Source organism: Phyllobates terribilis, unplaced genomic scaffold, assembly GCF_046119375.1.
Source record: "Phyllobates terribilis strain yellow unplaced genomic scaffold, ASM4611937v1 Scaffold_1__5_contigs__length_1240528914, whole genome shotgun sequence".
NCBI lineage: Eukaryota > Metazoa > Chordata > Amphibia > Anura > Dendrobatidae > Phyllobates > Phyllobates terribilis.
Window position 1 is genome coordinate 45,505,244 of NW_027362761.1, and position 13,739 is coordinate 45,518,982.

General features: G+C 42.7%; 1 long non-coding RNA gene across 1 annotated transcript; it reads right to left on the reverse strand.

Annotated features, from left to right (window-relative positions):
- Window positions 1-4,809: 4,809 nt before the first annotated feature.
- LOC141165805 (uncharacterized) lies at window positions 4,810-13,533 on the reverse strand. The gene is made up of 3 exons (XR_012251206.1): window positions 13,345-13,533; window positions 5,211-5,350; window positions 4,810-5,007 (listed from the first exon to the last, which is right to left on the reverse strand). It is a non-coding gene; the product is annotated as an uncharacterized lncRNA (long non-coding RNA).
- Window positions 13,534-13,739: the final 206 nt, after the last annotated feature.

The following is a 13,739-nucleotide window of genomic DNA, read 5'->3' on the forward strand; positions in this document are numbered from 1 at the left end:
TCTCCACAGGTAGAGGAGCATCAAATCTATACGCTCTCTCACCTTCCTGGACTGTCTCGGTCCACAGATTGTTGCTTCAGGTGAGGGGCTGTTCCCGAAGACATGTACCTTCTTCCGATAGTCTATGACCTCATTGTGGACGTCATTGTCCGTGTGCCGTAGGAACCTGAGGTAGTTTCACCTGTCTTCTCTTGCATGTACCAGCCGGTTGTCTTCACTAGAAGAAATTAACACTGTTGACCCGAGGCTGTCATCACAGGACAGGAACATGTTCGTGTTGTCAGGGGTTTCTTGCTGCCACTTACTGTTACTCGACTTCTCTTTCACCCAGTAATGATGCGGACATGGTTGAAAGTGAGTGTTGCAACCATTTGGTGAGACATGAGTCTTACATGAGAAGATCCTTGCAAGTCTCTTTGTCCTTTCCATGCAGACATCACCTATGATAACCCAGCCTAAATCAAAGCGTTGAGCAAATGGAACATTATGTGGCCCGTTGATTTGTCGACTTACTTTGTGTAGCTGCAGAATGTCTCTGCCAAGCAGAATCAGAATGTTCGTGCTGTTGTCAACAGCTGGAATCTTGTTGGTTATAGTCTTTAGATGGGGGTGACGAAGAGCAGCCTCTGGAGTTGGGATCTCCTCTCTGTTGGATGGTATCTAGTTGCACTCAACCAAAGTGGGGATCTTCACAATGTTCTCAAGAGAAGAAACTAGTAGTCCATTGGTTCTTCTCCCAGAGACCTCTGTAATACCACTACTGGTGCCCAGAGTGTAGGGGTGAGCGTTTCCCTTTAAGTTAAATAGGTCAAAGAGTACTGACCTTGCAAGGGATCGGTTGCTCTGATCGTCCAGAACGGCGTACATCTTTACGTTTTTTTCTGGATGGTCCTTAGGATTCACGTTCACCAGACATGCCTACGCACAGGACTTGTCACACAGGTGTTATGCACAGACTTCTGTACATGACGAAGATTGGTAGGACTTGCTGGTTGCTTAGCATTCTCCCCGCCATGCCTTGTGGTGGGGGAAGGCTCAAGCGGTGCAGAGTCAGGTTGAGATGGATGGAGCCCTTGTACGTGGTCCTCACTGTCGCACTCAAAACACAGATTTTACAGTCTTTAGCAAAGTATTCAGTAGACGCACAACATCTGTAACATACCGTAAACTTCTTTAGAAGCTCCTTGTGTTCCTTGAGGGGTGTCCTTCTGAAGCCGATGCACTTCTTTAGGGGATGTGGCATCTTATGAATGGGACACATACGATTAGGATTTTCGATCTTTTCACATACTTCGCTCTTGTGTGGAGCTGGTGAAGGTGTGGGAAAAACATCAGTCTTCTTCACTGACACTGGACTGCTGCGGTTTCTCTTGCTTGAACGTAGACTTTCATACTTGGGAGGGGATGAGCCAGGGTCGCTGGGTTCTCCATGGAAGAAGCTTGGGTCAGTCTTACACTCTGCAATGTTTTTGATAAACTGACAGAAGTAGGAAAATGGAGGAAAGGAGACTTGGTTTTCCCTTTGTATTTTGATCCAAGCATGGCCCACCTTTCTTGGATATAGGATGGTAGCTTAGAAGCCATAAGGATTACCCCACGAGCAGTGTCCAGGTAGCTGAACCCAGGCAGATGCGGGTCTGCTTTGGCCAGGTGAAGGAGGTCACTGAGCTCTTTGAATTTTGCACTGTACTTACCGAATATTTTGGGAAAATCATCTAGATGCTTGAACAGGGCATTTTCTATGGCCTCAGGTCTACCATAGCTTCGTTCTAGTCTCTCCCATGCTGCAGCGAGACCAGCCATTGGATTACTGATGTGGACAGATTTAAGTTTCTTGACCTGTTTTGTGGATTGTGGCCCAAACCACTTGATTAGCAGGTCTAGCTCTTCAGCTGCGGTTATGCCGAGGTCGCTAATTGTGTTTTTAAAGGTACATTTTCAACCCCTGTAGTTTTCAGGTTGATCATCACTTTGTAAGACCGGTCTTGGATCACGGCGAATCATGTACCTTGCAAAGGCGGACATATCAGCATTCTCTGATTTTGGAAAGACCGTTGCTGGCTGGCTAGCATTGTTCACACAGTCTGTGGCGTTTGACTTAGGAATGCAGGAAAGTATGGTGCAGCATAGGCGTTCAATCCAGTAACTGGCTCAATGTGCATAGTTTCTGCCATATATGGAGCTGGAACTTTGGCTGACCAGAATGCGATGACTTGTTTGCATATTTGCCTGCATGTGTGCTTCTGTGTATAGGGTTTGGTGAGGTGCAGGGGCCTGGTACGTTCTGGTGCATGGAGGAAAATCAGGATGAAGGGTTGGCAGCGTATTGTACTGACCTTGAATGCTGGATGCTGATAAACGCTCTGTGTCCTGTTGCCTCAGGGGAACGTCTGTGCAGTCAGGAAGGATTGCTGGAGCGAGGGGGTGCTGTTTTGGCTTTGTACATAGTCTCTAGTACGCTTAAGGGGGTCCTCGGTATCAAAGTCACTTAAACTGATGCTGTCTCTTTGGCTCCCTTTGATAGCTTGTTCCAGGACCTTTAACCTTGCCATGGCTGTGGCTTGTTCACATTCCTTTTCTAGGGTCTCTATTTCTGCCTTCTTGCGTGCTGCGCTGACTTCAATTTCTGCCTTCTTTTGTGCAAAGGCGGCTTGTACCTTTGTTGCCTCAGCTTCTGCATGTGCTCTTATAAGCTGTTCACTGAGGGTTGAGGATTTTGAAGAGCGTGACTTAGACGATCGTTTTGATTGTTTGGCTGAGCCAGAAATGCAAGATAGCCTCTCGGCCATTAGTGCAATTCTTGCCTCTGTCTTTGCTTTAATATCAAGGACCATGCTTTCTCTCTCAGAGTAAAGTTGTTGTAAAGCTTGCCGCTCTTTGTGGGGAACCAAAGGGTTAAGTTTTTGTAAAATGGTGGTATATTCATCTGTTTTTGCATACAGTTGATAATCAGAACACCGTTGTGAAAGGGCTCCCTCTGGTGGTAGTTTGAGAGAAGCAGTCTGAGACAGGCTGTCCATGTGACTGCAGTTTTTGCCATAAGTCTGCTATAACGGAGGACAGTTCATGTTTACTGATTTCAAGGTTCTCTGTAACCTTCCATGTGGGCGTCTAGGCTACTCACTAGACAGTGGATCAAGTTCTATGCATTCTTCCTCTCTAACAATGGGTCTGGCAGAGACCATGTAGTCATTCCCTTAGCCAACTTAATTCACAGGGAGAAGGGAAGCTGTATAGTCTCTTATATGATGAGAGCAGATGCTCTGCTGAAAGTTCTGTAGCTTTATAGAAGCTGTAGCTGGCTTCACAGATGAATCTGGGAAGTTTCTTTTTACTATTCTGTCCCCATGACCTGTGACGATGCTGAAGTTGGTTTCTTATTCGGGGCTGAAGTTGGTTTCTTATTTAGGGCTCAAGTTGGTTTCTTATTCGGCAATTTCTTTTTTGCTGTTTTTTTTACAGGTTTAAATACAAAAAATAGATAAATAAATGAAAAAATATATTGCAGTGAGGTGCCCTGATGTGAAAACGCTTAAAAGCAGCTACAAATGTCATAAAACTGGCTCAAAAATGGGCATCAAAGTGGGCAATGAAGGGCGTTTATGAAAGGGTTAAATGACTTTGGGCCACTAATCTCATACCAGTATTTCATACATAGTGATGGCCCACATCAAATTCAGGTTCCTCCAGCCTGGCCCAAATGGGTTCTGGGCATCAAAATGGGCATCAAAGCGGGCAAATAGCCTCTTTTCACAGATTTGAGTATGTAACGTGTTTTTCAGGGGTTAAATTACTTTGGGCCACTGATCTCACACCGCCACTACAAACAGATTGATGGCCCACATCAAATTCAGGTCACTCCAGCCTGGCCCAAATGGGTTCTGGGCATCAAAGCGTGCAAATAGCCACTTTTCACAGATTTCAATAAGTAACTGGTGTTTTTCATTGGTTAAATGACTTTGGGCCACTAATCTCACACCACCACTACATACATAGTGATGACCCACATAATATTCAGGTCACTCCAGCCTGGCCCAAATGGGTTCTGGGCATCAAAATGGGCATCAAAGCGGGCAAATAGCCACTTTTCACACATTTGAATAAGTAACTGGTGTTTTTCATTGGTTAAATGACTTTGGGCCACTGATCTCATACCAGTATTTCATACATAGTGATGGACCACATCAAATTCAGGTCACTCCAGCCTAGCCAAATGGGTTCTGGGCATCAAAATGGGCATCAAAGTGGGCAAATAGCCACTTTTCACACATTTGAAAAAGTAACTGGTGTTTTTCCGGGTTTAAATGACTTTGGGGCACTGATCTCACACAAATATTTCATACATAGTGATGGACCACATCAAATTCAGGTCACTCCAGCCTGGCCCAAATGGGTTCTGGGCATCAAAATGGGTAACACAGGACAATAAAACTTTCACACTTCTTATCTATGAACTGCTCCAATATTTACCGCCATGGCTGTTTATCTCTTCTCCTATACACAAAGTTCTGCTTCACACTTGTCTCATCCATTGCATTATTTCTGTGTCCTATTGTGTATACATATGTGACTCTTCAGATTTCATGTTATACTATGCCTGATGACGAGGCCTGAGTAGTCTAGAAAGCTGCAATTTGTTACCATCTTTACAGTTAGCCATTAAAAGGTATAAACCACTGAGGACTCTCAAATCTAAATACAAAGTTATGATCCTTTTGTAAATAAAACAACAACCACATGTGCAGAGAACTTTTATTTTAACAAACTAATATTTCTTCTTAGTTATCGAGTTTATCGCCATTTTGCCTCACAAAAATAATATGTCCGGGTGTAACGCCAGGTTTTAAAACAGTTTTCAAGAATTCTGGAGTCACAAGTTTTAGGCCGTCACCTGGGCGGAAGTGTTCAGCTATTCCATCATAATACTTCCACTCCCGATTATCATCCATGCCGTGGAAACACACAAAATGATTTCCTGTGTTGTAGCTGACCGCTACAGTGTTGTACCTTTTAAGAAAAAAATAAAAATAAATAATTAAATGCATAATATTTGTGAACTCACATAAGGGTTTAAGTCTATTTCATGCTGAGACACAGCAATAAGAACACCAACTGCATTTACCTTGTAAATCTATACGGAGACATAAATATTATTTTGGTAGCTTCCTTAAAGAAGCACTCCCATTCATTTTTTTTATTTCATTTCTCACCAAATGACATCTTCCCCAGGTTTTCAGCATGGCTCTGGTTGTCTTTCGAGTCATGTGCCTTCCTGGCTCATACTGGGCTTTATGTGTGAGCTGGAAATCGCTATTCCAATTTAATAATTTGAATGAAGCTCCATTTAACCCTGTAACACAACATCACATACATGTACATGATTGCAGGGATGACGGCATGTGGAATGGGGTCAGGAGCTGGGCTCTCTCTACACGGAGATATGGAATATATTAAATATCAGTTTCTTACAGCCAAACAAATAAAACAAGTAAAACAAATAAGAATGGACTTCTAACCGTAATTGATTTGTTGTAGTTAGTTTCCCAACGTTGGGACCTTGTTATGACTTTATTACTTCTTTCATGTTATTATAATGTCATCTATGTTCAAACTGGCTCACTCAATAGAGTACTCTATGTCCCTTCCCCATCCTTCACCCCTTTCCCCCTCCACATGAATGTAATTGCTTTAAAACTTAATAAAAATTATTGGAAAAGATGTCTAAATGAGACGACCTTTTTTTTCTCATGCCTAATCCGTGGGCAGCATATCTCCACCACTGACTGAATGAAGTCAGCCATGTCTATTTTACTCTGAAACGCTGCTTTCTTAGGTAGCATGTATCAGGTTCCTTTAAGTACAGTACCAAACAGAGAAAAACATGATTTTACTAGTTGCCCGCTGCCCTAAAGTGACAGGCCTTTGCCTATGAGCGCGTACAGCCCGCGGCCTACTGAATAAAAATAAAAGTATATTGCCAAAATAGATAACACAGGACCTGGCTTAGCCCTAAAATGGTCCAGCTGTGCAAAACAGCATATACAGTATGTGGCTAGAAAAGACACCATCGCGGTGCTTTATGCAAATTATGTTTATATTAAGTTTTACTTTAAGTTAAGTTTAACTTGAATTTAAAAGTTATATACATTGTTCATCTTTTATTTCTATTATTGTATGTTGTCAAAATTACTTTCAATTCTGAATCATCCACCTGACATAATATGCACCTGCCTGGCGTCGTATTTTCTCTCTTACATTTCTTTCTGTCTTTTCCTACAGCTCCAGGGGACAGCGATGGGAGCGTCTTGTGCGCCTTCATACGCTAATCTCTTCCTGGGGCTGTGGGAAAGGGATACGGTCCTTGAGACACCCGGCCATGAGTCGGTCATCTCCTGGTCGCGCTATATAGATGACGTGCTGTTCATCTGGCAGGGCTCCACGTCGCAACTAGACAAGTTTTTACACCATCTTAATAACAACAAACTAAATATTAAACTAACTTACAAATACAGTAAGTCCCAGATTGACTTTTTGGATATTCTTATGACTAGAATGGAAGATGGGAGGATTGGTACGGACATCTTTCGTAAAGAGACGTCTACCAATTCCTTATTGCATTTTACCTCTTCTCACCCTCCGAAATTAAAAAGCTCAATTCCTATCGGCCAATACCTTAGAGCCCGCCGTATATGTTCGACCGACGACAGATTTAATAACCAAGCAAAAGACCTCTCTAGGAGATTCCTGAACAGAGGCTATAACACTCGTGATATCAACAGAGCATATATTAGAGCCAAAAATTCGAATAGACAAAGCCTTCTTGTCATCGATTGAAAACCCAGAGGAAGGGAATCGTCAGAAAATACATACCCCAGATTCATAACCACATTCAACAATAATTGGACAGATATTGAAAAAATCCTGACCAAACATTGGTCTGTTTTACTGACCGACAAAAATCTGAGATGCCAGCTGCCCAATCGACCAGCTATGACCTGGCGGAAGTCAAACACACTAAGTGACCTATTAACAAATAGTCACTATATTCCACCCAAAAGTCCTTTTCTATTCGGAAGTAAAGGTCCTCCCTGGGGCAGCTTTTCCTGTGGCAAATGTTCGGTATGCAAATTTTTTCCAAAAGCGACACATTTTTGTGGCTCTAATGGAGAAAAATCTTTTCGGATTGTCCATATTACGTGTAACACTGAAGCAGTTGTCTACCACCTCACTTGCCCATGTGGGTTAATTTATATAGGAATGACCATCAGACCTTTGAAAATACGTATACAGGAACATATAAGAGACATTGATAATGCCTCTTCTTGCATCGACCCCCAAATTCTCAAAACGATACGGAAACACTTTTTAGAAAATCATAGAGGTAATCCATCTGGCCTCACTGTACGGGGTATCGATCATGTATACATGGGCATTAGAGGTGGGAATATCAAAAAGAAGCTGCTTCAGAGAGAAACACGGTGGATTGTGTTATTAGACACGATCTCTCCAAAAGGGCTGAGCGAGATGGTCATTTTCAAGTCTTTTTTGTAAAAAAGTGCTGCGCTGTTTTATGACCGACACCTTTCGCTGCTTTGTTTTTTAATGTCTAAGACTTTTTAAAAATGTTTTTGTTTTCTCTGTGTTTAATGTTTTCATCTTATACTTCTTTTTGATAACCAATCTGACTTAGGTCCGCTATCTCATGGTTGCGTGGAGGCCTGGACTGTTTGAAAAAGTCTTCTACTTATATATCAATTAGACAGGAGATACCATCTACTGATGACGCAAGCGAATTCCGGATATTGCTAACATCCCTTTGGGAAGATGCCTTCGATGACCTCTTCTTGATAGAAGAAAATACTTCTTGGACGATAACCTTTAATAATTTCTGAGAGGATTAATAGACACAAATGACAATTTTGATTTATTATGGGCCAATAGATAGCCATAATAGAAGAAGAGATTCATGTGGAAATATATATGTTTTACTTCCCACTCTGTTGTAGATTTTCCTCTAAACTGTCTTTATTGTGATTTATCAATCCTATTAATTCTGTATGTTTTTCTAGTAACTACTGATTTCTTCTTATTCTGATCTATAAATCCTGCCGTTTTTCACATGTCATCTTAATAGTGATTGGATTTTTTACAAAAAGTTTTTTCTGTGATCCATTGGTCTGCTGATCCCTATATGTCTTCTCATTGATTAATAATTGAAATATCCACTTTGATCAATACATTTTGGTATTTATATGACTAGGATATATATTGTTTTATTGTGTATTGAATAGTACATCAAATGTTAATGGGACTTCATCCATGTTCCCAATCTGGCTCATTTCAAATCCATTTTTCTTTCTTGCATCCAGTACAAATTTGTGAAAAGACACAATCTTCGATTCGTATTCTTTAGGCATTTTTTGTGCAATCCTAGATTTTGGCGCATAGCAGGGCCACATCTCTTCATAAATCTGTGGCACCATGATGGTGACCCAGTGAAGCCCTCAATGCTTTTCTCGGCAGCAAGACGTTTGGCTTCATAAATGATCATTTTTTTTGATACTGAGAAGCCATTGTTCCTATGACGTGTGATCCACTCTTTCATATCCACTTCTAACTGTGGCCATTTTGCAGCATGACTACGAAAACAGTGTTTCGTTTTGTCCATTTTTTGCAGTTGATCCTCCTGTTTCCTCCATTCCCGTATCATTTTTTCTGTTGGAGGTGGGCCAAAATGTCTCTCCGCTGCTCTATTCCCATGTTCTTTGGCGTACTTCACTACCTCCAGTTTAAAAGGGATTTTATATGAAATCCTTTTCTGCTTTGACATCTTTCCACAATTACGGTAGATTCAGCAGGATACTGCAGCATGCTATTGTATCTTTCTGCAACAAAACACAGTAATGACAGAATTACCGTATCAGCAATTTCTCCTTCATGGTTATGGGGGGGGGGGGGGTCTTCTGCTGACAGTTATGGGGGAGATCTGCTGCTGGAAAGCCACAGGTTGTGCCCTCTTGTATGGTGAGCAGTCCTGAGTTTAATCCCCACTAAGGACAACATCTACAGGGAGTTTGTATGTTCTCCCTGTGTTTACGTGGGTTTCCTCACACACTCCAAAGATATACTGATAGGGAATGTGCTGTAAATTGTGAACCCCAATGGGGACAGTAATTATACTGTCTGTAAAGTATTGTGGAATATAATGAGTGTAATGTTTTTTCTGGCACCGCTTGCTTCTGGATTGGGAAGTGAGTGGTGCTGATATCCTGCCAGCAAACCTACTAAGACACCTGCATGATAGCTACCAATCATGCATCTGTCCTGTCAGGTATCTGTAGACATGATATCCTCAACACTGCTCACCTCCCAATGGGGCAGTATGGTGAGCAGCGCTGAACAAACCCTTCAGACACATCAGACATTGGATGTACGACCTAAGGCAGATACTGTATGTTTCGCTCTGAAATCCTGTGGCAGAGGAAAACATCTCCTCTCTTGCTGTCAATGACTGACAAGTCTCTTCCTGTACATGCATGCAGGAAGAAAATTGTCACTCAATGGAAGCAGATGGGGAGAAGCCACTGAGGGTATGTGTGTGACTAGTTTCCAGTGTGGCTCAATCCCTGTGGCTTTTAGGGCTCTTTCACACATCAGTGTGTCCGGGATGTGTGATGTCCGTTTCCACACGTACTGAGGACACTGACACGCGTAGACACATTCAACTGAATGGGACTGCGCACATGTCAATGTGTTTCCACAAATCATGTGTCAGTGTGAAACACATGTCCGTTTTTGGCTGGCAGCACAGATCTCACGGACCCATTCAAGTCAATGCCATCCGTGTGACATGTACCGGCGCCTGGAAATCAGTGTAGTTAGCTCTGTTCCCAAGCACAGGGTGCTGAACACTGCCCTCATCATGATTCCCTGCTGGTTCGACTCCCGCAGTGTCCCTGTGTAAAAATAAATCCATATACGGTACTCACCTGTCCTAAGTGTCCCCCGCTGTAATCCATGCGACCACTCAGCAGAGGAGCCGGGGAGAATGACTCCTGCAGCGAGAGGTGTCCTGTCACTTATTGAGCTGAGCGCAGCTCTGGATCCCTCTCGCTGCAGGAGGACCAGAGACCGCCCACTTCCTCCTGGCAAGGGTGGTGATAGTGAAGTAATGGCGGCGCCGCTAATCCCTGCTGTGCGGCCCCTCTACCTGCCTAGTGCGACCCCACTACCTGCAGCGCGATGTCTATCCATCGCCACCGCTGCCGCCTTGTCCCCACACCACAGTAAGCACCATAACAACTGTATTTTGACTACATTCGGACCATAAGACGCACCACCTCCCCACCCCCCAAATTTGGGGGGAAAAAAGTGCGTCTTATGGTCCGAAAAATACGGTAATAATTTTTGCTGAATTTATTCACTTACAGAGCGTAGTGACTAAACCTATAGTCCACTATCATGCATTTAATTCCCCAATACTGGACTAGATATCTCGTACAGGGATAGCTAGATTACCATATCTCATCGACAGGTCTCCTCTGTGGGGTTTTAGATTTAATATCACATGGTCTGGTCTATGCTAGGATATCCACTTATTTATTCATCATCTGGGTGGCAGCATATACCTGCAATTGTTATTCATCGAATGCTGTATATGGGATGTTAGTCTCTTTGCAGGGTTTTTTTCACCCCACCCTGCTTTCTCTTCTAGCTGTCCCTCTCCCTCCACACCCCTTCCCCACTACTCATAATTATATCTATATTTAACAAATTTTGTGTATTATATGAATTTTCTCAATAAAATATATATTTAGAATTAAAATCCCTTTTTGTGCTACTTTGGAGATTACTTATAGGTATATTGAGTCATTTACTTTTAGCGAGTGGTTTCCTCTCCTCTGCGTATAACTTTTCCCTTCAATACGCCATTTTTCGGTCATGACGTTATTTGGTGTAATTTGGCAGGCTCTCAGACAGAGTGGATGTATTCTAGTCCCATTTTTGGGATTTCACCTGAGAGCCAGGGAATCCTGCACCTTATTTGGTGTAATTTGGCAGGCTCTCAGGCAGAGTGGATGTATTTTAGTCCCATTTCTGGGATTTCAGCCTGAGAGCCAGGGAATCCTGCACCTTATTTGGTGTAATTTCGCAGGCTCTCAGGCCGGGTGGATGTATTTTAGTTCCATTTCTGTGATTTCAGCCTGAGAGACAGGGAATCTTGCACCTTATTTGGTATAATTTGGCAGGCTCTCGGGCAGAGTGAATGTATTTTAGTCCCATTTCTGGGATTTCACCTGAGAGCCAGGGAATCATGCACCTTATTTGGTGTGATTTGGCAGACTCTCAGGCAGAGTGGATAGTCCTTTTTCTGGGAGTACAGCCTGAGAGCCAGGGAATCCTGCACCTTACAGTGGTGGCCTAAAGTATTGGCACCCCTGCAATTCTCTCAGATAATACTCAGTTTCTTCCTGAAAATGATTGCAATCACAAATTCTTTGGTATTATCTTCATTTAATTTGTCTTCAATGAAAAAACACAAAAAGAATTGTCCTAAAGCCAAATTGGATATAATTCCACACCAAACCTAAAAAAGGGGGTGGACAAAAGTATTAATTTGTGTAATTAACAGCACCTGTAACTTAACTGTGGCACTTAACAGGTGTTGGCAATAACTAAATCACACTTGCAGCCAGTTAACATGGATTAAAGTTGACTCAACCTCTGTCCTGTGTCCTTGTGTGCACCACATTGAGGATGGAGAAAAGAAAGAAGACCAAAGAACTGTCTGAGGACTTGAGAAACCAAATTGTGAGGAAGCATGAGCAATCTCAAGGCTACAAGTCCATCTCCAAAGACCTGAATGTTCCTGTGTCTTCCGTGCGCAGTGTCATCAAGAAATTTAAAGCCCATGGCACTGTGGCTAACCTCCCTAGATGTGGACGGAAAAGAAAAATTGACGAGAGATTTCAACGCAAGATTGTGCGGATGGTGGATAAAGAACCTCGACTAACATCCAAACAAGTTCAAGCTGCCCTGCAGTCCGAGGGTACAACAGTGTCAACCCGTACTATCCGTCAGCGTCTGAATGAAAAGGGACTGTATGGTAGGATACCCAGGAAGACCCCACTTCTTATCCCGAGACATAAAAAAGCCAGGCTGGAGTTTGCCAAAACTTACCTGAGAAAGCCTAAAACGTTTTGGAAGAATGTTCTCTGGTCAGATGAGACAAAAGTAGAGCTTTTTGGGAAAAAGCATCAACATAGAGTGTACAGGAAAAAAAAGAGGCATTCAAAGAAAAGAACACGGTCCCTACAGTCAAACATGGCGGAGGTTCCCTGATGTTTTGGGGTTGCTTTGCTGCCTCTGGTACTGGACTGCTTGACCGTGTGCATGGCATTATGAAGTCTGAAGACTACCAACAAATTTTGCAGCATAACGTAGGGCCCAGTGTGAGAAAGCTGGGTCTCCCTCAGAGGTCATGGGTCTTCCAGCAGGACAATGACCCAAAACACACTTCCAAAAGCACTATAAAATGGTTTGAGAGAAAGCACTGGAGACTTCTAAGGTGGCCAGCAATGAGTCCAGACCTGAATCCCATAGAACACCTGTGGAGAGATCTCAAAATGGCAGTTTGGAGAAGGCACCCTTCAAATATCATGGACCTGGAGCAGTTTGCCAAAGAAGAATGGTCTACAATTCCAGCAGAGCATTGTAAGAAACTCATTGATGGTTACCGGAAGCGGTTGTTCGCAGTTATTTTGGCTAAAGGTTGTGCAACCAAGTATTAGGCTGAGGGTGCTAATACTTTTTGTCTGGCCCATTTTTGGAGTTTTGTGTGAAATGATCAATGATTTGATTTCTGCTTCATTCTCTTGTGTTTTTTCCTTGCAAGCAAATTAAATGAAGATAATACCAAAGAATTTGTGATTGCAATCATTTTCAGGAAGAAACTGAGTATTATCTGACAGAATTGCAGGGGTGCCAATACTTTTGGCCACCACTGTAACAGAATACCTGAACCTGTGTATGGTGGTATAAAAAAACCTTCAGCAAAATCATTAAAAATTAACATTTCTATCTCCCTGTTTGGGAACGTTCTTAGAAAAGGTAATATTCTTCGCCAAATCACTGACGTCAGCGCTTTTTTGAACGAATTCCCTTGTATTTGGCTGCAGGACACCAGGACTGCTAATCCTTTTACAACAAGGGAAGACCGGGTGATTACTGGAACAGAAAGAACATTCATATTTATTTCTGCAGTTATGCAGCCATATTTTGTCCCCGTGGCCTGTGGTTGTAAATATGCACTGTGAGACGTTGGGTCTCTTCACCTGTACTTACAATGACGATGGTCGCAGATAGCTTAACTCAGCTGCAGGCACACACGTTGTGAAGAATCCAGAAGAAGGTTTATTTTCTTGTAGAAATTTGTGAAATGCATTCAACAGCAGCAGGTGAAAACAAACATTTCTCAGACAGGCTGAGATTGCATGAGCTTCTGATGGAGCCAAGATGGTGAATGAGGAAATGACAGAGGAAAGAGAAGGGAGGGGTAAGCTACAAGTCACATGAGAGGGAGACAGGGAGAGAGCAGGGACAAACACAAGGAAGGTAAACATTATTGAATAGCAACAACGAACAATATATGAAACTGCAAGACATGCAATACATGTAAAATGTCCAGAATAGTCTGTAAAATTTCCCATTCATGGGACATTACACTCTCCGTCTGAAGT